General features: G+C 34.6%; 1 pseudogene; it reads left to right on the forward strand.

Moving 5' to 3' along the window:
- The first annotated feature begins 2306 nt into the window (after window positions 1-2306).
- LOC138921054 (olfactory receptor 14A16-like) lies at window positions 2307-25802 on the forward strand (annotated as a pseudogene).
- The last annotated feature ends 240 nt before the right edge of the window (window positions 25803-26042 follow it).

Raw genomic sequence — 26042 nt, forward strand, 5'->3', positions numbered from 1 at the left:
ATATGCTCACTCATAGCATTGTATGTATTTTCGTAATTTAATTATAAATGTTTCACTTCTAGTAATAATAATACTTCTAATTATAATCAAATATCTTAATAATGTTCATTTTCTGCACTATTGATCATAATACGTGAAAAGTATGTCAAATCTTTTTATTATTACTCTATTATTTTCTAATACTCTCTATCTTTCCAACATGTGCCTTGAAAATCATGTTACAATTTCACTTGTCTCATTAATTCACGGATTTTTGTATCTACAATGGAAACATTATTTATTCTACACATCAACTTACCTTCCTTGTATTTTGTCCTGTGAAATGTTTATTTTCTCTTGAATTTTAAGTTGTCTGCTATTTGTTTGGAGAATATTTGCTTTTCTTATTTTTTAAATTCTCTCACATAGTCAGACTGAATTTCCTTTTTTTTACTTTTTGATCCATTTTATTTTTTTGTTTTTTAGAAGATGAGTACCGTCATACTTTCTTTTTAATTCATTCTGTTATTTGTGCTAGGTGAACTTGATCCATTCACTTTTTTTTATACAATTGACATATTGGCTTCCCAGGTGTGCTTCATTATTTTTTAATGTTTTTTGTTCTTTCCTATTTTTGCTTTAGTTTTTAGAAATTTGCTTATTGAATTTCCCATATTATCTTTCATTTGAGGATCTTCTTTGATTTTTTGTCTTACTAAAATTATACATTATTGTTAATTTGTTTCCTATAATTGAAAAAGTGTTTAATTATTATCAAATCTGAATTCAGCTTTTTCTCTGTACCCTCATTTTACCAAATTATTTTAATTATATAAAGTGAGACCAATCCTGACACCCACTTATATAGAGAGAAGTGTATTTTCAAACATTTCAGGCTGATTAATAATGCAACCACAAATATTTAAGGAGGAGTTATAAAAATATTATCAAAAAGTGGTTAGTTTGTTCCAAAAGTTGTTCTTAAAAACAGTCTTTTTAAAGTTTAACACCTCTCCTTATTCTGTTTCTCTTAGCTGTTTCCTCATTTGCTGTTTACAAAGTATTCCTTCACAGAGTGTCTATTGACAATAAAAGTTAAAGAAGAAATTAGGAAGGCTTTGCTTCTGTACAGTTGACCGCTTTAAGTATCTGTGTAAACTATGTAATATTTCAAACAGGTAATGCCAAAATCAGTTACAAAATTAAATTTTTAATTTAAGTTTTAAATTACTATTTTAATAAATTTATTAGAAAGATTTATTTATTGCTTACATAGATCAAAAGCATTTTTTACAAATAATATTAATGATAAGTATATGTAGACAGGGTATATGTAAATTGTAGGTACCATCTTTTTGTCAATTTAGGTTATGGCATAGGGATATAGGGGTTTAAAAAACCTGTATTATGGAAGATAAGTTTTATACATCCTAATTGTTTGGAACACTGATTTTCATATATGGAAATTATAAGAAAAATTAAATCCAACCATATTTTTCAATCATGTTGCTCACTTTGTTAGGAAAAATAATAATGCCCAATTTAATATATCTTGGAATAGTGTGCTTTAATCAGTAACACATTGCTTCTTTTCCTTCCTGGACAAAATTAAGAGCAGAGATTCCCCAGCCAGCATGGAGGAGAACTGGACCATGGTGACGGAGAACCTTCTGACAGGGAGGCAGCCACCAGAGCCCTTTGGGGCTTCCTTGTCTTGATTTCGTATTGTCCTATGTGATGACTGTCCTTGAAAGCGCCCTCATCTTTACCAGGATTCTTGTGGATTATAGGCTTCACTCACCCATATATTTCTTCCTTAGCCAGCTGTCCTGTCTTTCATTGAAATGTTAACCACGACTTGTGCTATTCCCAAGATGCTGACAGGCTTCCTCTCAGAGAGGAAGAGCATCTCATTTGGTGAATGCTTCGTGCAGTCATTTTTCTACTTCCTCTTTCGATGCACTGAGTTTGTCCTTTTTTCTGTGAGGTTCTGTGACTGCTATGTGGCCATTTGTAACCTCCTGTAGTACGGGGTGATTATGACCAGCTTGTTTAGTGTCTATCTTGTCATCCTCTCCTGGATGGATGACTTTTTTTTCATCCTCCCATCTACTGTCCTTAAGGCAGGACTGCCATAATGTGGCCCCAGTGTGATTGATTATTTTTTCTGTAACAGTACCCACTTGCTCCTCTAGGCCTGTGCTGAAATCCCTGTCATCGAGCTGTTGGACTTCCTCAGCTCCTTTGTCCTACTCATCAGCTTCTTTACCTCACAGTGGTCTCCTTTGTTTACATCATCTCTACCATTGTGAAGATACCCTCAGGCCAAGGTCAACATAAAGCCTTTGGCACCTGTGCCTCTCAATTCCCTGTGGTCTCCATGGGCTATGGGATCTCCATCCTTGTCTATGTCTGGCCCTCACAGAAGAGCAGCCTGCATCTTAACAAGATCATTTTATCCTCTCCAGTGTCATCACATCACTCCTGAATTCCTTCATCTTCAGTCTACAGAATGAATCCATGAAAGACGGATTGAAGGTCATCTTGGCTAAGGGCCAGAACTTCCTCAGGGGAATGAAATCCAAGTGGTAGTGTATTTGAATGATCCCAAACCTGGGCATTCCTAGCCTTACAGAGAGTAAGTTCAGAAATTGGTACTGTAAGTGGAGGAAGGCTATTCTATGTCTTCTTATTTACAATAATAATAACATAGTTAAACTGGATTCATATACGTCTTATCTTTTAAGATGATTGAATACATAGGAAAAACAGAAATTTGGCAGTGGGAATAGTGACACTTGTAATACTCTGTGTAGTAGTTTATCATTATCGTGGCACCAGTTCTTTTGCTTAAGGATAAAGTAATAGTAGTGTAGTACTGAAGGCCTATATGTGTGTTTATTACTTGATCAAGTTTATATTTTCCAAATTGAGAAAAAAAACTGTTCAGCTCTGTGGTCTAGTAGGATAGACACACACAAACACCAATACAATGCATTGTAAAGAATCAAGGACTAAATTCTGAGGTTTTAAACTTCAAAAGTTACCTAGAAATGATGAACATTTAGAATGCTGGTTTTTCCTTTTAACTTTAGTTATATTTGTGTATCACTCTGCCACAGATTTGCCTTTTATCATTTGCATTTTTCTTTTATGTTAGTTAAAGCATTTTCTTCTATGAGAAGTCATTATTATTTGCCAGTTAAAAAGATTTTCCTCCCCAATGAACTTGACGTATATTTTCAGTAAAAAACTTACTACTTCACAGATGTAAAAGATAACTAAAATTAAATAGACCTCATGAATCTCTGTGCCGTTGTTCCTTTTAAATTTTATTTTACTTTAATATTAGTAATTTATTTATCTCTTCCAAGAAAAATATTATCCATGTCTTCAAAAACATCGCTTTTCTTATAAAAGACTTAAATCAGTACTAGATAAGAATCTAAAAGGAAAACAACCACGGCCAGAACTGTTTTTGCCATCTTTTGCTGCTTTTTCTTTGCATGAGACCTTTTTCAGAATCCTGGCCAACTAACCTTTTCCCACTTGTAGACAACACAGCCAAATTCAGCTCCTGAATTTTGTATTTATGTCCATCAATGAAGAGAGCTTGGCTCATTTCAAATTTGAAATGTCTCAGGGAAACAATTTGATTATCTGGCTTTAGCCGTATGACCTTTGCAGGACAAGTTTCATGTCATGACAAGTATCTGTGTGTTTTTGAGAGGAATTACATTCCAGGAGGAGAATGGTTTTACTCACAATGAATAAAATAGATGGACACTAAAGAATACCTCTTAGTTGTATATGTATACCATTGACGAGTGACGCTAGGTCTGCGTCCGGGATCTGTACCTGTGAACCCCGGGGCCACCGAAGTGGAGTGTGTGAACTTAACCACTATGCCACTGGCCAGCCCCAGTGTTTCTTTTGTTCTAAGGAAGCTTCCTTCCATACCTTACAGTCAGCAAGCAACACAGGAGTACTGTGCGAGTTGCAGTAGTGATCAACTGAATCTAGAACCAACATGCATGCAATAAACTGGTGTATTTTATGGTAGTCAAAATTAACAAGATCTTTAGTAGAATTATTTTAAAATAGAATCAGATAAATTACTTTTTAACAAATAGCCATGTTAAAGAGAGATTTTTTTCAGAGAGGCCTTACAAATACCCTCTCCTTTATATCCTGTGTTCAGTGATTATCTAACTCTGAAAACTCTCTGAGAGCATAAAATTTATCTGTTTTCTAGAGACCCCTATTGTTACTGTTCTAGGCTAATATAGGAGACCCAAAATATATTGGTTTCACTTATTGAAGTGTAGACTCCTTTAAAAACCCTCTGGGAAACAAACTGACTTTGATTGAAGTTTCCACTTAATCAGGTAATTATCTGACTAATTTATTTCTACCTTTGTTGACACAGTTTTTGCTCCCATACCAAAAATAGATTTGGAATAGTTTTTGATAATATGTGGATATAGGTATTTGCAACATTTGGCAAACAAATCTATTATTGGAAATCATAGGCAAGGATATAAATGGCCAAGGAATTGCAGTTACTGGAAGATGGTGTGGAGCAAAGTCAATTTCCCTGAGGATAAACTATGAGAAACTGTCAACACAAATAACCACAGCACAGGCTACCCAGACATCTGTTTTTTTTTTTTTAAGGTTTTATTTTTTTCCTTTTTCTCCCGAAAGCCCCCCAGTACACAGTTGTATATTATTCGTTGTGGCTCCTTCTAGTTGTGGCATAAGGGACGCTGCCTCAGCGTGGTTTGATGAGCAGTGCTATGTCCACGCCCAGGATTCGAAACACTGGGTCACCTGCGAGAGAGAACCCAACCACTCGGCCACGGGGCCAGCCCCCCCCCAGATATTTTGATGAGATCCCGATAGGGAAAGAAGTTTCTTCATTTTGGCTTATCACACTCTCACATGCACAAATAATCACTACATATTCAGAAGTTGAAACAAGAGACTGAGTCATTAAACAATTAGTTTGACCATTTGAGATTAGCTGACTGGATAAATAAGATAAATAAATTATAGGATTGCTAAATTCTTCTTTTGTAGGTTACAAAGAGGGCAGACTTGTGGGTCTAGTTGTAAGTTTGCACTCTTTATTATTGTCCTGTTCCCCCTACCCGCCAGCCCCTGGTAACCACCATTCTATTGTCAGTTTCTACTAGTTCAGATTTTTTAGTTTGTACATATAAGTGAGATCATAAAATATTTGTTTTCTTCTGTCTAACTTATCTCACTTAGAATAATGCTCTCAAGGTCCATCCATATTGTCTTAGATGGGCAGGATTTCATTCCTTCTCATGTCTGAATAATATTTCATTGTGTGTGACATCTTATCTTCTTAATCTGTTCATCCACCGATGAACACTTAGGTTGTTTCTAGATCTTATAGCTTGGCTATTGTGAATAATGCTTCAATAAACAGGGCAGTGCAGAGGATTTTCTTTTATATCTTATTTTTATTTCCTTTGGATATATACCCAGAAGTAAGATTACTGGATCATATGGTAGCTCTACTTTTTAATTTTTTGAGGAACCTCTATACTGTTTTCCATAGGGGATAAACCAATTTGAATTCTCATCAACATTTTGCAGAGACTCCCTTTTCTCCACATCCTCTCCAACACTTATGTCTTGTCTTCTTGATGATGGCCAATCTAATAGATATGAGGTAACATCTCATTGTGGTTTTGATTTGTATTTCCCTGATGATTAGTGATGCTGATCTTTTGACATATCTGTTGGCCATTTGGATGTCCCAAGTACAAATTTAATATATTGCTGAATACTTGGAGGTAACATGAATTTTTTTTCTCGTTCAAAATTTCAGCCTAAATTAGAAGTAGTATTCTGAGTCTCAGGAATTAATGATGTTTACTCAGAATATTTTATTTATTTATCATTTTCTAGGTTTACTGTAAATTTCCTTCAGCTTTATCTGAAAGTGTCATTGCTATGCTAGTTTCCTCTACCTTCTACAGTGATGTCACTTCTCTTGACTGTGAATATCACAAAATTTAAATAAAATCTTACCTAAATTCATCATCATGACCCTAATTTAGGCTGCCTCTAGTAGGCATATGAACCCCTTTAACAACACATTTTAAGTATCTCCTTTTAAATTTTTACGTGGAATTTCAAAGTATAGGAAATAATGTTTTACCTTTGCTTGCACATACTGGCTTTATATTATTTAATAATTTATTATTTCTATAAATGATACAGTTGAACATTGTTATTCACCAAAGGATATCAGTAATGAAAAATAAAGAAAAAGGAATTTTATATATTATACTATCAACTCATATTTAAGTTTCAAGAATAGAAATATATGATGGTCAACTATTACATTTATCACCTTTAACCAAATATATTTACTTTCATCAACCTATTCTTTGGTTATTCAGTATTGAAAAGCTTAGAATATTGAGTCTGTAACCCCTAAATTCACTCAAATTTCTAATGAGTGATGAAGAATATGATGGAAATGGAATAAAATATATACATTATTCTATATTTTCTATGTATTTAACTTTATGAGTGAGATTTGTGCTTTCATATAGTTTCACATTGCTCTTTAGCCTTCTTTTGCTTTAAGTTGAAGAGCTCCCTAAAGAATGTCTTGTAAATCAAGTGTACTGGTGACAGACTGCCTTCACTCATCTTTGTCAAGAAAGACTTTATCTTTCTTACGTTTCTGTAATAATTCTGGCAAATGTAGTATTTAGTTTGGCAGGGTTTTTCTTTTCTTCAGTACTTTAAAAATACCATCCAACTCTCTCCTCTGCCTCCAAGGATTATGCTAAGAAATCTGCTGATAGCCTTGTGGGGGTTCCTTTATTTGTGATGTGTTACCTTTTTCGGCCATTTTCAAAGTTTTCTCTTTGTTGTTGACATCAGACAATGTGATTATAGTGTGTCTTGGTTTCTTCTTCTTTTTTTGATCTTTTTTGGTGGCCTTTGATCTTTACAAAACTGGATATCCATTTCCTTTCAAAGATTTGCAAACTTTTCAGTCATTTTTTTCTTTTTTAAAGAGTTCTCCCTCTTTTTATCTCCCTTCTCTTTATGGGATTACCACAACGCCAATGTTAATTCTCTTGATGGCATCACATACATCCTATAAACTTTCTTTACTTTTTAATTTTTTAAAAATGTTTTTCTTCTGAATTTATAACTTCACATGACTTGTCTTTGAGTTCACAGACACCTTCTTCTGCTTAATTGAATCTTAAGCGTTTGAACTGTCTATTGCATTTTTTTATTTCATTCATTGTATTCTTCAACTCCGGAAATTCTATATGGTTCTTATTGGTGATTTGTAACTCTTTATTGATCTCATTTTGTTTATCTATCATTTTCCTGATTTCTTTGATTTGATTATCTGTGTTCTCTTGTTCCTCACTGAGTTTCCTTAAAAATTGTATTTAAGGGGGCCAGCCCTGTGGCCTAGTGGTTAAGTTCAGTGCACTCCACTTTGCCTGCTTGGGTTCAGCCCCTGGGTGTGGACCTGCACAACTCATCCGTGGCCATGCTGTGTAGGCATCCCACATGCAGAATAGAGGAGGACTGGCACAGATCTTAGCTCAGGGTGAAACTTCCTCAACAACAACAATAGTAAAATGTATTTGGACTTTTTGATAGATAATTTGTTTGTCTCCATTTCTTTGGGATCAGTTATTGTAAAATTATTGTGTTTCTTAGGAGGTTTCATGTTTCCTAAATTTTTTGTGTTCCTCGTTGACTTGTGTTTGTGTCTGCTCATTTGAAGAAGAGTAATCACTTCTTCCAGATTTTACAGAATGCCTGCTATGGGAAATGTCCTCACCTGAGGGTGAGCAGAAGGGCACTGGTTGGTTGAGTTGTGGTGATTCTGCCTTTGGGGCCACAGTACCATAGACTCTATGCAGCTCACTCAGCCGAGGTCAACATAGGCAAGTGAGGGGACCTCATTAGCCCAAGCTTCAGGTGTCTAAGAAAGTGGTTAGTGCTGCTGAGGTCCTTGGCTGCAAAGGCTGCCGGGGTCCTCCTTATCTTTTTCTGCATAAAGGGAAGTCATTAACGTGGAAATCTCTTTTGGTGATGAGCTATACCAAATTAAGGGATTGAGTAACCCAAATGAAAGGCTTCTTATGCTTTTATCCTCAGGTTTTATGCTCTGTTTGTTTGCTGTAGCTGCTTCATTGTACTCCAGAGCTTTCCCAGAGATATTTTTGTTGGTAGGTAGTTGTTCTATTGTTATTTTTGGTCAATAGGTCAGTGCAGGCACTTATTAGCCTGGCGTCTTGCTGATGTCACCAATCATCAGATACTTTTTAAAAATACATATTGTTAGAAAATTCCAAGAATGTCTTAGCTTTCTTAGTAACTTTCCTATTTATCTCAGTTTATTCACATATTCTTTTAATTTTCATCTTCTTCCTAACTCCCTTAGGTGACACTTTTTCAAGCGTTGTCAACTTTCTTGACTTGAAATATGTGGATTTAATTTTATATATTTCTTTTTTTAAAAAAAATGTATGTCTAAAAGTCATAAATCTATAAGGTTAATTAATTACTGAAGTTTCACTTAGCATATTCTCTAAAATTCCTGATATTTTGTGAAGAGCTTGTCATATAAGAAATAGTTTTCTACTACTTATAAGCACATAAAAAATACAGTTTGCAATAAAAATATTGGTAAAAATGTACTTTAGTTTTATGTAATTACATGCCTTTTTTGTGTATTTGTATGTAGATAAAACTTTTTAGGCATATGTAAGAGAATGAACATCATGTTAGTTAAACAATATTTAAAGAGTCAATTGGTAAGAATTTGAAAAGCTGTGGAATATAGATAGACAGATATTTATATCTAAATGTTTTCTCCCTAACTCTATCTAATTCTTTTGTTGTGAGGAAGATTCACCCTGAGCTAACATCCATTGCCAATTCATCTTCCTCTTTTTGCTTCAGGAATATTCGCTCTGAGCTAACATCCATTGCCAATCTTCCTCTTTTTGCTTGAGGAAGATTTTCCCTGAGCTAACATCTGTGCCAATCTTCCTCCATTTTATATGTGGGTCACCTGCCACAGTATGGCAGACAAGTGGTGTAGGTCTGCACCCAGGATCTGAACCCATGAACCTGGGCAGCTGAAGCAGAGCATGCTGAGCTTAACCACTAGCCCATGGGGCCATTCCCATATCTACTTTTAGAATACATCAGAGACAAAGCATACATTTAAATACATCTAAAAAATTGAGATCATCTCTAGAGAATAGATGTAATGAGAAGATTCCTATCAGAATGGGGATATAGTAGCACGTAGAAGAAGGGAAATCCTACTGTACTAAGAGAAAGAGCGTGTACTGAAGGAAGAGACTGTGAGTCATCCAAAACATAGACTTTTATAGTCAAAGAATCTATCAATATCGATGGCAAATCAACACATCTTGTGGCACATAAAGAGATTTTAACACTCCTCAGGTATCACTAAAATAACTGAAATCATATAACTTAGCAGAAATTAATTACATAATTTAAAGATTAATTGATTTAAAAATCAAGTTGAATGCTCACAATATAAAAACACTGGTGGCAAAATAACTTGTCATAGATAATGGTAAGTTAAACAGAGGATATTAATAATACTAACAAAGATGATGATACTGAAGATGGTAGTGATGATACAAATTTTTGTGTATGTAAAACAACAAAGCTTAGTACTTAAAACAAATTTAATAAAAGGAAGTTTTGTGGCACTAAATGGCTGGGTAAAGTGTGCTAAAGTTATTGCCCTCTTTATAGAATGAAGGAAGAAATACTGGATAGACTTTTTTAGAAAAAATTTAAAAAAGATGCATGTTAAAACTGTTGTTTATCTTTGAAAGAATAGCTCTTGTGTTTTCAAAACTGCAAGGGAAAAAGGTGAAAATTGTGTCTCATCAACTCAATAGAATGTCAAGAAAAAATGAGTAATTAAAATCAATGCTAAAAAAATAAAATTTAGATTTTAAAATTAATGTTAATTTTTAAATAAATATTAATAAGTAAACTTACATAAATATGTTAGAAGAAAGAAGATTGAATCTATAACATAAAGTATACACATATAAAGAAAAATTATACAGAAAAATCTTGACAACGAAGTAAGATAACATTTGAAATTTATAAAAGTTGTGTGTGATATATTTTATTAGAAATTGATAATTGACCCCAAATGGCATCTTTCTCTCTCTCTCTCACTCTTTTTCTGTATATAGATATGTTTACCACTTTTACAAATTTTATCAACTAGAAAAAAAGATAATGTATGCAGCATGTTTTCTTAACAAAGAACATGTCAAAGTAATTACCAGTAACACTTTAGATAACAATCTTGTGTTGGGATATTTAAGATCCCATCTGGTGAATTTATTGGAATTACAAGAAAATTTACAAATATCTACACCTAAATTACTGTGACAACACCTATCAAAATTGTGATATCCAAGTGAGCTAAAGTCAGAGATAAATGTGTCCTAAAAAATACTAACAGTCCTCATCACAAAACAATTACTCTGAAGGACATAAATGTGATGATTAGCTTTATACTGGTAGTCCTTTCACAATGTATAAATATATTAAATCATTACCTTGTACAGTTTATATACAATTTTATTTGTCAATTGTACCTCAGTAAAGAAAAAAGTTTAAAAACAAAAAGTATACTGGAAAATAAGTGAGTTAAATGTGAAAATCCAGCCACATGATTCATTTTAATTGACTAGTGACTAAGTTTAAACATAACATTCTTATAGCCAAAATTAATTTTAATAATACATTTTACTAATCAGCCCTACCTATATGGCATCATTGCAATTCAATAGAATAATTATTAATGAGATATTTTACATTTCCTTCATATTAAGTCTTCTAAATTCAATGTGGACTATTTTATACTTAAGCATATCTCAATTTGGAGAAGCCACTTTTCAAGTGCCCAATAGCCACTTGTAGATAGTGGTTACCGTATTGGACAGCACTACTCCCAAAGATAAAGAACAGCTGAATAAACCTAAAGTATCTGATTATGTATGCTTTATGAGCTAAATATAAAAGAAAATATATAGCTATGACTGTGTATTCTGATCATATCTATATATTTTGTGTATATATATATATAAAGAAATCAAAGAATGAATTAATAAAAAGAATGAAACTGAAAACCACTAATAGTAAGAATTCACAATAATGAAAGCTCTTAATTTAAAATATATTATAATTTTAAAACCCTATAGCATACTGGAACAGAAAGAGAGACAGCAAGAGAGAAGTTGCAAACAAACACCCTGAAGAACTGAAAACGCAGCAACTAGGGTGGACGAGTTGAGCCTAGAGCTGCTGGATGAACACGTACATACCATCATCCCAGGATATCCCCATTCCCACCCCCTACTCTTGTCTATGTCATGTTCTGAGGAACCATCCCAACCCTTTTTGCCTAAACAGGGCTCCAGCAGGGACCCAGTGCTCTGGCCATCACCTGCACTGTGAAATACTGGTTGGGGTCTTGCTGCAACCCAGGGTTTCAAAGCTGCTGTCTCTGTCCTGGGGCAGGTGATTAGCCTAATCTCCTGAGAAGTCAGGAATTATCTCTGAAAATCAAATTTATAAAAAAGAATTTTAGATACTTGTACCAAGATTTCTCAAAAACATTCTATTCTTACCTGATGATTACACCAAATGATTCACTGACATGGATAATAATTTCAAAGCAATGGAAGTGGACATGAATGGATACAAATGGTGGATTCAAAACGTCCTTCACAAATTCAATGCTGTTCCAAAAATATTTTTCACAGGAAATTTTGTTGTAGGGTAAACAGCACCTATAGGTTTCACAAAGAAAGGGCGTTGCTTATTTTAATTCATCAGTGTTATTATTTGAGAAAATAAAACAAAAGCCTCCAAAGGAAAACAAGAACTGTTTATTCAGATTGTCACAGTCGATGGGAAGGAGTCAGCCAGTGACACTTGGGTTTTGGCAGAGACTCAAAGGTAGGCAGGGGAATGGACCTCTGTATAGTGGGAAAAGGGAAGTCTCCAGGTGTGCCCTTATTGGAGGCTGTTGGAATGAGAGAGCTGTAGGCAGCCCAGGGGTACATATTTGACTTTTTCTGATTGCTCCTAATTTGGAAGCAGGAACAAAACTTTGGAAGCTGCCAGTTATGAAAATAATCCTGGATATTTGTGACCGATTATTACTGGGAGTTACTGTTTGGCTTCCTGGATTGTTACTAGAGATAGTGGTCTAATTTACTACAAATCTGACTTACAAAAAAAGGCTGGCTTCTTGGCCTGGTTACTCTAGATTGTGGGTCAGAGCTCTATTTTTACATATGACCTGGCTATTAACTGTAATTAAGTCTCTCATATTATTTTACATTTGTATTTCAAGCAATGAAGTAGCTCAAAAATATAATAAAAAGTAAAATATTTAAATTGATGTTTTATATATTTAAAATAATTATTTTAATTACTTTACTAAAATTATGTATGAAAATAAAAGAAACATTTATTTATGAAAACAAAAATAAGTAAATTATATGTCAAAAGTAGATCCAAATTCATAGAATACTACAAAAATGATCTGATAATAAATTTGAAAATGTAAAATACACTTTGAAAAAATCCATATTCAACTCAATAAGAAGTAAAAATATGAATAATCTATAGCAATCAAAGACATCAATTGATAATCAAAGCTATTCCACACCTCCCGTCAAGTCAGCAGTACCTGTCTTTTGGCAGAGTTTTATCAAACGCTTTTTCTCAAGATACAGATACTCACTTTGTACAAATTTTTCACACAACTGAAAATCAGAAAATTTTTCCAAACATTTAGCATGTAACCTTACACCAAAATGAGGCAATATCTCAAAAAAGAGAACATGTCAAATATGCACACATTACCTGCCTACAGTTTCCCCATGCCCTTCTGCAGCCTACTCTGTGTCCTGGAGTCTAGACTTCCTGGTCTACAGCAACAAGCTCACCTCCCTTGATTGGGTTGGATCTGACCAATGCAGAGTCTGCAGTAGAGCAGATTAGGGGATTATGCTGTCAGGATTGCACACTTCCAGCTCTCTTTTAGTACAGGTCCCTTGGGTTTTTTCCAAACTCTGGCTGAAGCTCACAGCTTGGCTAGGCATCTCTTTTGTCCGTCTCACTCTTTTTTTAAAATTTTACTCCTTCCTTTAATGATTTCAGGCCAAAGAAGGCATATAATGGTGCCATGTAAATACCTAAAATTATGAGTTCAGATATTCACAAGTACCTGCTTGTAAATATCTATGCTCACATTCCAAGACCACTTTGCACTCACATCCAAGGGAGAAAAACATATTTAAACTACAAATTACACACAGGACACCTATATCAACTGGTCAATGTTCAAACAAGGCCAAGACATATGCCTGTTAAAGTGTTAAACATGTAATTTAGCACCTCACAAAAGTTAGAAAAGTATAAATGGCAATCACACAGTCAGCCATCTTAATGAAGTACGAAGTCAGTCATACCATATGAAGTTGACAATATTTAAAATTATTAAGATAAGATTTTCAGTGTGATAGTATCATAAAACAATACACAAAATTCAAGAGACTGTAAGTGAACTTTACACTGATCTTAACTGTCAAGCATATTGAACAAAATTTCAGGAAAGTATATAATATATGAAAAAAAGTTGAAGAATACAAAGACAATGATAACCAATGATGTGTCTAATCAGAGATTTAGTCTCAAGATATTTTCCCACATAGAACTTATTATAACAAAAGGAAATAGAGTAACTTCACTATGGAGACCTTGACAGGCATCACGTTAACCAAGTAATTAAAATTAACATCAGTAGCAGTAGAAGAAATTGACATGGTGGGTTTCTGTTTTTCTTGCTGTTTCATTATTTTTTCCATCTTCTTGAGATACAATTGACATAAAGCATATGTAATTGGCATCGCTTGTCTTTCTGATAGTAGCCATTCTAACAGGTGTGAGGTGACATCTCATTGGGGTTTTGATTTACATTTCCCTGATGATTAGTGATGTTGAGCAATTTTTTCATGTACTTATCGGCTATTTGTATATGTTCTTTGGAAAAAATGTTTATTCAGTCTTTTGCCCACTTTCATACCAGATTTTTTTTTGGCTATTGAGTTGTTTGAGTTTCTCATATATTTTAGATATCAATCCCTTATCAGATAAATAGTTTGCAAGTACTGCTTCTCATTCTGTCGGGTGCCTTTTCCAATTTATTGATTGTTTCCTTTGCTTTGCAGAAGTTCTTTAATTTGATGTAGTCTCATTTGTTTATTTTTGCTTTTTCTGCAAAAAAATCTTTGCCAAAGACTAAACTCAAGAAAAGTTTTTCATCTCTTTTCTTCTAAGAGTTTTACTATATCCGATCTTATGTTTATATTTTTAATCCATTTTGAATTAATTTTTCTGTGAGTGGTGTAAGATTGGGTCCAATTTCATTTTTCTGCCTGTGGTTATACAGTTTTCTCATTACCATTCATTTCCTCATTTCATCTTTTTTTCCCCCTTGATGAATATTAGTTGTCTACATGAATAGGTTTATTTTGTTGCCGTCAGTCTGTGCCAGTGGACTGTGTTTCTATTTTTATGCCAGTATCATACTGTTTTGATTACTATAGCTTTGTAATAAAGTTTAAAATAAGGAAATGGGATGTCTCTAGCTTTATTCTTCTTTCTCAGGATTGCTGTTTCTATTAGGTTTCTTTTCTGGCACCATACTAACTTGAGGATGTTTTTTCTTTTTCTCTGAAAAGTGTTATTCAAATTTTGATAGGGATTGAATTGAGTCCATAGAAGGTTTTGTGTAGTATAAACATTTTAACAATTTTAAATCTTCCAATCTATGAACACATTTTCTTTCCACTTATTTGTGTCTTCTTCATTTTATTTCAACACTCTCATAATTTTCAGTTTACAGGTTTTTCCTATCCTTGGATAAATTGGTTCCTGAATATGATATTTTCGGGGGAAATGGATTGTTTATTTATTTTTCAGATAATTTATTGTTAGTGTATATAAATGCAACAAATTTTTGCATGTTTATTTTGTATCCTGCAACTTTATTGAATTTTTTTATTAGATCTAATAGTTTTTGGTGGAGTCTTTGGGGTTTTCTATACATGAGATTATATCATCTGCAAACAGAGAAGATTTTCTTCTTCCTTTCCAATTCCGATGCATTGTATTTCTTCTTCTGAATTGCTCTGGCTAGGTCTTCTAGTATTAGATTGAATAGGAGTGGTAAGAGTGCACACCCTTGTCTTGTTCCTTATCTTAGCAAAAATCTTTCAATCTTTCACAAGTGAGTTTTATGTTTGTTGTAAGATTGTCGTATATGGCCTTTGATTATGTTGAAGTTCATTCCTTCTATACTCAATTTGCTGATAGATTTTACATGAAAGCATATTGACTTTTATCAAATGCTTTTCCTACATCTATTGAGATGGACATTTGATTTTTGTCCTTTATTTTATTAATGTGGTATATCACATTTATTGATTTGTGTATGTTGAATCATCCTCAGATCACAGAGGTAAATCTTACTTGATCATGGTTTTTGATACTTTTAATGTACTTTCAATTCAGTTTCCTAGTATTTGTTGAGAATTTTTGCCTCTATATTCATCAGGGATAATGCCCTGTAGTTTTATTATCTTGTAGTGCCCTTGTCTTGCTTTGGTATTAGGGTAATGCTGGCCTCATAAAATGAGTTTGGAAATAGTCCCTCCTCTTCTATCTTCGGAAGAGTTTGTGAAGGATTGATGTTAATTCTTCTTCGGATATTTGGAAGAATTCACCAGTGAAACATATGGTCTTGGGCTTTTATCTTCTTGGGAGGTATTTTATTACTAAAACAATTTCTTCACTCTTTTTTGTTCTGTTCATATTTTCAGTTTGTTCATTTTAGTCTTGATAGGTGTATGCTTCTATGAATGTATCCATTTCTTCTGGGGTATCCAATGCTGGTGTATAATTTTTCATAGTAATGTCTTATGATCCTTTGTATTTCTGTGATATTAGTTGTAATGCATCATTTTGTACATCTGATTTTGTTTAACTCATTGATCTCTCTTTTTTCTTAGCATAGCTAAGAGTTTGTCAATTTTGTTTATCTTATCAAAATATGCTCTTAGTTTTATTGTTCTTTTCTGTTGTTTTTCTCTATTATATTTATTTCTGCTCTGATCTTTATTATTTCCTTTCTTCTGCTAACTTTGGGCTGATTTTGTTCATTTTTGTTGTTCTCGTTCCTTGAAGTGTGAGGTTAAGTTGTTTACTGGTGATTTTTCTTCTTTTTTAATATAGGCACTTATCATTATAAACATTCCTCTTAGAACTTCTTTGGCTGCATCTCATAAATTTTGGTATGCTGTTTCCACTTTTGTTTCAAGATCTTTTTAAATTTTCAATTTGATTTTCTTGTTTGAACCATTAGTTGTTCAGGAGTGTGCTGTTTACTGTTCACATTATTGTGAATTTTCTAGTTTCCTCCTTTTGTTGACTTCTAGTTTTATGCTACTGTGGTTGGAAAAGATACTTGGTATGATTTAAACCTTCTTATATTTGCATCTTCTGTGACTTAATATTTGATATGTCTTGGAGAATGTTCCCTGTATTCTTGAGAATAAGGCGTATTCTATTATTGTTGAATGGAATGTTCTGCAAATGTTTCTTATATCAATTTTGTCTAAGGTTTCATTAAACTCCAACGTTTCCTTGTTGATTTTCTCCCTGAATAATTTATCCATTGTTGAAAGTTGGGTATTGAAGTAGCTACTATTATTATATCGTTGTCTATTTCTACCTTCAGATCTGTTAGTGTTTGCTTCATATTCTTAGGTGTTCCAAAGTGTGTTGCATATATATTTACAATTGTTATATCTCTTGATGAGTTGACTTCTTTACCATTGTATAATGATCTTTGTCTCTTGTTACAGTTTTTGTCTTAAAGTCGATTTTGTCTGATATATATATAGCTACCCTGCTCTCTTTCCGGTTGCATGGAACATATTCTGCCCTCCCATGACTGTGATCCTTTGTGTGAACTCAAAGCTGAAGTGAGTCTCTTGTAGGCAGAATAGAGTTGGTTATTTTTTTTAAATCTGTTCAGGTACTCTATGCCTTTTGATTGGAAAATTTAATTCATTTACATTTAAGGTAATTAGAGATAAATGAGGAGTTACTAATGCCATCTTATTAATTTTGTCTGGCTGTTATGTGGTTCCCTTTTTCTTTTATTTTTTCGTCTTTCATTGTGGATAGATAATTTTCCATAGTCGTATTCTTTGATTTCCTTCTCTTTATCTTTTTGTATCTACTATAGGTTTCTGCTTTGTAGTTACTTTGAGGCTTACACAAAACATCTTATAGACAGAACAGTCTATTTTAGACTTAGAAAAATTTTGATTGGATCACACACAAAATCCGTACCCTTTTTGCCCCATAAATTATGTTTGCATACTTCTTTTTATATTGTGTATCCATTAACAAATTATGATAGCTATAATTATTCTTAATACATTTTTTTCTTTAAGCCTTAAGCCAGAGTTAATTGATTAAAACAACGCCATATTACAGTGTTAGCATAATATGAATTTGATTATATACTTAAATTTATTAGCAACTTTTATATTTTTATTGTTTTTGAGGAAGATTAACCCTGAGCTAACTACTGCCGGTCCTCCTCTTTTTTGCTGAGGAAGCCTGGCCCTGAGCTAACATCCGTGCCCATCTTCCTCTACTTTATATGTGGGACACCTACCACAGCATGGCTTGCCAAGCAGTGCCATGTCCACACCCAGGATCTGAACCGGCAAACCCTGGGCAGCCAAGAAGCAGAAAGTGCAAACTTAACCACTGCACCACCGGGCCAGCCCCAACATCTTTTATGTTTTTATCTTTTACTGTTACTAATTAGTTTTCTGGGTTGGCAGATTGATGGTGCCCATAAGCAGCACTACTGTTGGAGTCCTTGAGCAGCTTGGTGCTAGAGTGGGTCAAAACTTGGAATGATGGAACTCAGCCTGGCATTATGGCCCACCAAGACCCTGGGTCAGCAGGTGCCTTTTTGGAGCCTAGGTTTATGATGTTGATTAGGAGCCTGAAGCCACAGTAGTCAGTCAGGGCCATGGAGATCAGCTAGTGCTGTGATATGTCAGGAGCCTGGGTTTGCTGAAGCCTGCTGGTATCCTCCTGGAGCTATGGGAGAGAGACAGTGCTGGGATTCTGGGGCCACTGGAGAAAGCTGTGGCTGTGGGAGCTGGCAGATGCTGCAACAGATTGGAAGCCTGGGTTCATGGGAGCCTTCAAGGGGACTTGAAGCAAGAAGCAGCCTGGAGCTACAGGAGCCACTTTTGGCCATCTTTTGGAGCCACTTTTGAGACCTCTGGGGCTGCTGGAGGTGGCCAGCACCTGAGTCGGCCAGGAACCTGAGTTCACATGGGATCTCTGAGAGTCTAGAGCCAATGAAGCCATCTGCAGCCATAGGAGCTGCCTGTAGCTCTTGGACTCGGTAGGTACTGGCTTGTTCTGGAGTCTGGGTTCAAGGAATGCCACAAGGAACTTGGTGCCACAGACGTTGTTTGGAGCCACTGGACACGGTGGGTGCCAGGAAGTTGCACCCAGTTTCATACAGGCCTGCAAAGAGTCACCTATGGCTGCAGGTGTTGGCCAGGTTCTGGGGGTGGTTGGCTCTTGGGTCCACAGTGAAATTGGGCACTCACTTCATCCTCCTTCTCCTATGGGGAGGGTACCTCTGTCTGTGCTGGGCTACTTTGGCTTGCAGGAAGGGTAATGGGGGTCATGGGAACCTATCTTTCCTCCCCTCCTCAATACATCTTTCGTTATTTACTGTGCTTTACCCAAGTGCTATTATTCCTTATCTGGAATTTTGGCTCTTGTGAAGGTATTTTCATGTGCAGATAGTTCAAATTTATGTGTTTTTTTTGTGGGGGGAATAAGTGGTAGAAATTCCCGTGGAGCTATTTTGCTAACATTGCTCAAGAAGTGCCACGTGTGCCTCTTTACTCCAAACACTTTCGTAGTGTTTTAGTTAAAAGCTTATAACCTGGTTCTAATCATGAGAAAACCTCAGACAAATCTAAATGAATGGACAGTCTACACAATTAACTGGTCTTCACTCTTGAAAACGTCAAACTCAGAAGAATAGAAATGTTGAGGAACTGTTAAAGATTAATGGAGATAAAAGGTCATGATGGTTAAACATACTGTGAAATCATTTTGGATCTTATAATAAAATAGCTGTAGACATAGAGACCATTATAGATGTAGTATAGACATACCCACCAAAGATAAAATAATATAGACACAAAAGGCATTGTTAAGACATTTGACAACAATTACATAGGGTACAGAGATTATAGAATGTAATACAGAGTATGTAATGTGGGATTTTGTTTATGCAGATCTAGTCTGTATTTGAAATTTTGTTTAATTTTGTTAGTTTTTTATCAAGCTGATTAATTGTATCTTAGAACCATATGAATACTATTTCATTCCTGTTTATGCCATTTGCTTTAATTCATTTCCAGGATATGCTGGCATAGTTGTGTCTTATTACTGGGTTTTCAAGAAGGGACATGCTATAACTTACTTTGCGTTCACTCTCTCCTCAGATTCCAAATCTTCAAAACAAGATGCATGTTTAGCATTTTCTTTCCAGTCAAAGATAGTTGCAAAGAATTTTTTCCATCATTTGTGGATTCAGGATTCAGAGTTCAAGATTAATATTCTTGCATTCTGTCTGATGTCCAGTGCCTGAAAATAACTGTCTTCTATATTTTATTTATTTCCTGATTTGTATTGGAAGACTAGTCTAGCATTATGGTACTATTTGCATTGACATGACTAGATGTGCAATTTTCTGTTTTGATATTAAAATGTTTTGTTCACAATAGAAAAAAAGGCATGCAACTAAAATTAAGCAAACCATATTTTGGTTAAAATGACAGATTTAAAACAGACATTTTTATATGCTTCCTCCCCCAAATGATTAAATGATAGTGAAGTTATGAAAAATGTTCACTTTCACAGAAACTACAACAGAGGAGAAGAAGGAACTGTAAATGGGAAAAACCAGTTGTTAGGTATAATGGGAGAGTTTGTTCAAAGGAGAGTTAAAACTATAAGTTTACTCTCCACTTGAAGAGTCTGGAAACTACGGCAATTCATGGCAAAAGTAGTAGATTGTAGAGTCTGAAGAATTTGAAGGAGAGATTAGCCCTGGAAACATCAGGCACTGGAAAGAGGGATGTAAGGATGAAAGATATACATAAATGGGTGTCTTTATTTATTACAGACGTTACTCATTTTTAAGCCCTTAATTTACTCTCTAGAATTCAGGTAACCTGTCTTACACTAAGATGAAAGAATAGTGGGTATGTTTTACTTCTGGAGAAACTGATTGAAAAATTGATATTTGTAACATTTTGATATCTCTGTATTCCTTCTCAATGAAGCTCAGCTATAGATAAAATCAGCCTATGCACTTGACACTGCGAATAAAATTCCTTGCTCTTAATAATGAAATTAGAGAATAGGATCATCAGGTGGGTGTGCTAAGTCTCTAATTTGAAAGATGGAGAACAAAATCACAGTAATATTAACAGAGGGAAAAAAATTAAAAAGCAGAAACATTGCAGAAAGGAAAGGAAAAATTGAAACACACAGTAAAAATTCTGATTGAAAAGGCAAAAGGATAATTCATCCAAAGACAACTGTATAAAAAGTTATTAATACTTGAAAGTATAATACCAGAGAAAAAAACATTGTCATAAAAAAGATGGAAGAATAGTTGTCAGTTGTGACAACTTTCATCAAAAGTTAAAATAAGTAACAGATTTAAGGTAGGAGGGAAATGATTAGAAAATAATACCAATTCAGAAATTCCAAGAAATAAATTTTCTGAGAGAACAAAGAGGAAGAAAAGTGAAGGATAGTGTCAAATAAAAAATTGTAAGATAACTCATCAGAATGAAGGAAATCAGTTTAAAAAGTGAAAGGATCTATTATTTTCTCAGAACAATAAGTTATAAATGAAAACATTACACCATGGTACATTTTTGTGAAATCTTTGAGCTCGAGAAACAAAGAGACCACCTTCAGATCATTCAGACAGAAAATAAATAATAATATGAACATAAAATTATGGCAAATTTTAGTCAGTAAGGAGGAGGGAAGAAAGAGAAACATCCTCAAATCCTAAGGAAATCAAATTTCTGATTCAGATTCTTTACCAGATCAAAGTGGCAATCCTGTTGAATGCAGAATACTTGCATATCTGGAAAATGTATTGCTTTATTGTTTGTGTTTGGCTCTCCAACATGCAATGAAATGTTGCTGGTTATACTACTATAAATTTAAAATTTTTGTCTCTGAAATATCTAAAAAATAATTTAACCCAGGAACACATGATAAAGGTTAGCATAAACAAAAACCGATTAAGGTGCTAAATTAAAGAAGGAAATTTAGGCTTTAGAATACAAATATAAACCAAATACCTCTCTCAGTTATACTACCTGCTTTGTCAAAATCGTCACGAACCCCCATCAGGAATAGTGACATGGCAACCTGTCCTTCACAGTCAGCTCTCTCTACAGAGTGGCCATGTTCCAATAAAAGTTAATCATGCCACTTCTCTACTCTAAACCATCCGTGCTTTTCCTGTCACTCACACTAAAAATCAATCACTTCTCACGAACTTCAGTGTCCTCTGATTCTGCAGTCACTGTCTTGTTCACCCATTTTATAGTCTCTTGTTTACTGACTCCTCTGCCCTAGACTCTGAAGCCTGCCCATCACATCCCCACTGAGTGCTCTTTATACACCCTCTGCGAGTCAGACTCTCCCTGGGACTGCTCTCTCTGCTCCTCACACACCCAAGTCTCTCTCCAATGTCCCTGTCTCTTGGTGAAAGAAAATGGCGTTCCAGCTTACCTTTGGGGTTGACTCACTGCATTGCTTTTAATGAAGTGGTACCAGTGAATGGGTCTAGCCCACAGTAGGTACTCAATAAATGATGAATGAAACATTTTAATGCTAGAATTAATTATAATCCTGTCCATAGATGTATAAACACTAAAAAATAAACATATGATGTACTGATTGCACTAATTCCTCAGATTTATTATAGGCTGATTCCAATTAAGCAAGTCAATGAAGACAAATGTAACACTACTTTCCCTCTAGAATAAAGCAGATTGATACATTATAGTTCTTGGACAACATGCAAGCCCACGAGGGACTATCAGCAGAGGTAAAATAGACAAGCTATTCAGGTCCCCCGTTTCTCCCTAGCAAGACGTCAGTGAAGTCAGAGTTTTGAGATTCAATTGAATTTTCAGAGGAATCAACACCTGTAATCATCTCCCATTGAAATGAGAATTTATAGTATCCTTCTGTCCTCATGATGAGCAGTATTTTCACTAGAAGCAAACTTCAGAAGACTGCTGGAACTTCTGTGTACCAGAATTGGTGGTATATTCTTAAATAATCTTCAGAAGATAATTCATTTTAGCTTTAAAAGATTTTAGATTTAAAATTTTGTTTTGGATTTAAGAAAAAACAGTAGTTAAAATACTCATTTAAAAAATATGAAAACTATCAAATCTAAAGAGATCTTTTTATTCTCTGTTTCACAGATTGTTCAGTTAAACAATGCCAGCTTTCTGGGGTGAGTCTCAATGGGAAAACATATAATTTGTTCTTTACTTTAGAATTAAAGAATCATGACCTACCGTGTATGATTTTCAGTAATTTAATTATAGCATTTTGAGAGTATATATGATGATTATCAGATTTTATAACGGTTAACAATGTATTTTATCACTTTGTGCATTAAGCTGAAAGTGTGTTAAATGTTAAATAATATCACAATAATCAATGGGAAGTAGATAGTAAGTAATGAAGGATGAACCTCAAGATGAAATTAAAAGTAACAATGGTAAGTGTTTAAAACAAAGGCATGCAATACTTTTCAGCCTCTAAAATATTAGTGGCATAAATATTAGACAGATAGAATCTTTAACAACTCTATCTTTCAGGCAATACTTCCTGCTCATTTTATCTCTCTCACGCTAGAAGTGACAGATATGATAATGTCTATTTTGGGCCTTAAACTTTTTTTTTTTTTTGGTGAGGAAGATTGGCCCTGAGCTAACATCCATTGCCAATCTTCCTCTACTTTGTGTACAGGATGCCACCGCAGCATGGCTTGATGAGCAGTGTGTAGGTCCATACCCAGGATTAAACCTGTGAAACTTGGGCCACCGAAGCAGAACATGTGAATTTAATCACTACGCTACCAGGCCAGCCCCAAATTTTGGATTTTTTTATCATTCACCAAAGGGCTGTGATACAATAAGAGAAGAATTCACAGTATTTTTACAGAGATAGCAGCAGAGATATATTAAAATTAATTTTGTCATTATAAATGTATATTTTAAATAACCCCAAAGAGTTTTACATTTTAGCTGCGATGCATTCCAAACTTTTTTGTTGTTATTTTCATTAAAATATCTGGACTTGTTTCTCTAATATATTAAAATTATTTTATATTACTACTTTTAGAAATCCAACACTAATGTTCACTCAGGATTTTTCCATTATCCATCACCATGGAGAGAGATTGAGCATAAAATTTAGGGGCATGAGAATAAAGACAGGGTGTGGGGGGAAATATTCTATAGTACAGTCTTAATATTAATATTTTGCTAAATTTACATGAATGTTGCTGAGTAAAATCTGTACAAACAGAAGACACTAACATGTCACTGCAAAAGGAATGGACACCCACATGCTTTCATCAGACTAAGACTATCTGAACATATGAAATTTTAAAGACTGCATACGACGTAACTCCAAATATATGTGGTCCCTTATACCTGCCACAGAATTGCATTAATTTTCTGCAAGGGAGAGGAGATGTAGCAGGGGATTGGGTAGGGATGGATTTAAAGCTGTTCTAGTTGCAAGGGCATGAATTGTAGGCATGGAATTATGGAAATTATGAAAGAGAAAATAGAGCTTGTGGGAAAAACAATTTTAAACTTACTAGTTGTGGGGGAAGAAGTCACATGAAGGGGGGAATAATGAAGAAAAGTGAATAAATTGGTGAATAGGAAGCCAACAATCTTAGCTCATATGAAGTAGGATTTCTGATGCCTGCAGTCACCAGGCTATGTGTTAAATGAGAAAAAAGTGCAGTTAGCTCAATCTCTTATTAAAATTTTAAATATGAGAACATCTTTAAGCTGAGTCTTTGGCAGAGAATAAGTAGGTTAAAGATTTTATGGAATACATTGAGGAAGGTCTGTAAGAGTTCATTTTTTCTAAGGGTTGTTCAACTCCTTGGAAGGTGAGCTGAAAGTGAGGTTGTGTCAGTCATGGGATAGAATGTACGGACAGGAAGACCGGAAAACAACTTAGCAGTCGTTGGTTTGTCAATTTGGGTTTATTGAGAAACATGGGGAGGATACTCTGTTGTTTGAGTTTTGTTAAGGAAAGTTGAAATTTTCAGTCTTTTGTCATCTTTCACAGGACGCATTTAAACAAAATAATAATGACATGTATTTTAACTGAAAATAAAGTGGTTCAATAAAGCAATATTACTCACATAATGCTTGGCAATTAATACGCTGGCTAGGAATTAGATGGAAGTAATGTTTACGGTAAGTATGCCGTGTGATTGCCGTATGGAGATACACAGTATATGCTCAATATTTAAAGTCTTGATATTGTTGTTTTAATCCTCTATTCTTTTTTTATACAGGTTATGCCTCCAGTAATGACAAATCTCACGTTTGTGACAGAATATATCCTCACAGGATTTTCGACCAATAAAAATATGTACATTTTGCATTCAGTGCTCTTCTCCTTGATTTAATTCTATGCCCTCATGGGAAATGTCTTCACCATCATGATCACAACTTTGGACCAGCATCTCCACACCTCCGTGTACTTCTTCTTGAAGAATTTATCCTTCTTGGATCTCTGCCTAATATCAATCACAATTTCTACATCCACTGCCAACTCTTTGATTCACATTAACTACATCTCATTTCTTAGCTGTGTTGCCCAGGTCTTTCTCATGCTTTTTCAACAACCACAGAGCTGCACTCCTCACAGTGCTGTGCTTTGACCACTATGGTGCCACCTTCCATCTCCTGCACTATGAAGTCATCATGAACAGGGATGCATGTGTTCAGTCAAACACCGTGTCTTGGCCGGGTGGGGATATGAGTGCTGTGATGCACACAGCAGGTACCTTCTCCTTATCCTATCGTGGGTCTAATATATTCCATAAGTGCTTTTGTGACATCTTGCAGTTATTGGCTATTTCTTGCTCAGAAAATTGAATAAGAGAAATTTTTCCTATCCTCATTAGAGTGGTGTTGAGTATCTGCTGTTTTATTTTCATCATCGCTTCCTACGTCTGCATCTTCTCCACTGTCAGGAAGATCCCATCAACAGAAGCGTCAAAAGGCTTCTCCACCTGCCTTCCTCATCTGATGCTGGTTGTATTAATTATCTCCAGTGGATTCTTTGCTTATCTGAAACCTACTTCAGTGACTTTTATTTCAGACCCTATGATTTCTGTGTTCTACACTGTGGTGACCTGAACATTTAATCTCATCTGGTATAGTCTAAGAAATAATGCCGTGAAAATGTCTCTGGGGATATTATTAAAGGAAATTTTTACCAAAAAGTAAAAACTATCTCTTCGTTTGTTGCAATAATAGATGCCATCTACAATTATACACACATTATTTCTTGATATTTTTACTTCAAATCTTTTTAAGACAATTTTTAGAGCATTTTTAGGTTTACAACAAAATTGAGAGGAAAGTATAGAGATTTTCCACATAACCTGTACCCCTACACTTGCATAGCCTCCCCCATTAGCCATATAGCCCACCAGAATCATTCATGTTTTACCAAGAAATATTTAT

The sequence above is a fragment of the Equus caballus genome, chromosome 27 (genome assembly GCF_041296265.1).
Source record: "Equus caballus isolate H_3958 breed thoroughbred chromosome 27, TB-T2T, whole genome shotgun sequence".
In the NCBI taxonomy this organism is placed as follows: Eukaryota; Metazoa; Chordata; class Mammalia; order Perissodactyla; family Equidae; genus Equus; species Equus caballus.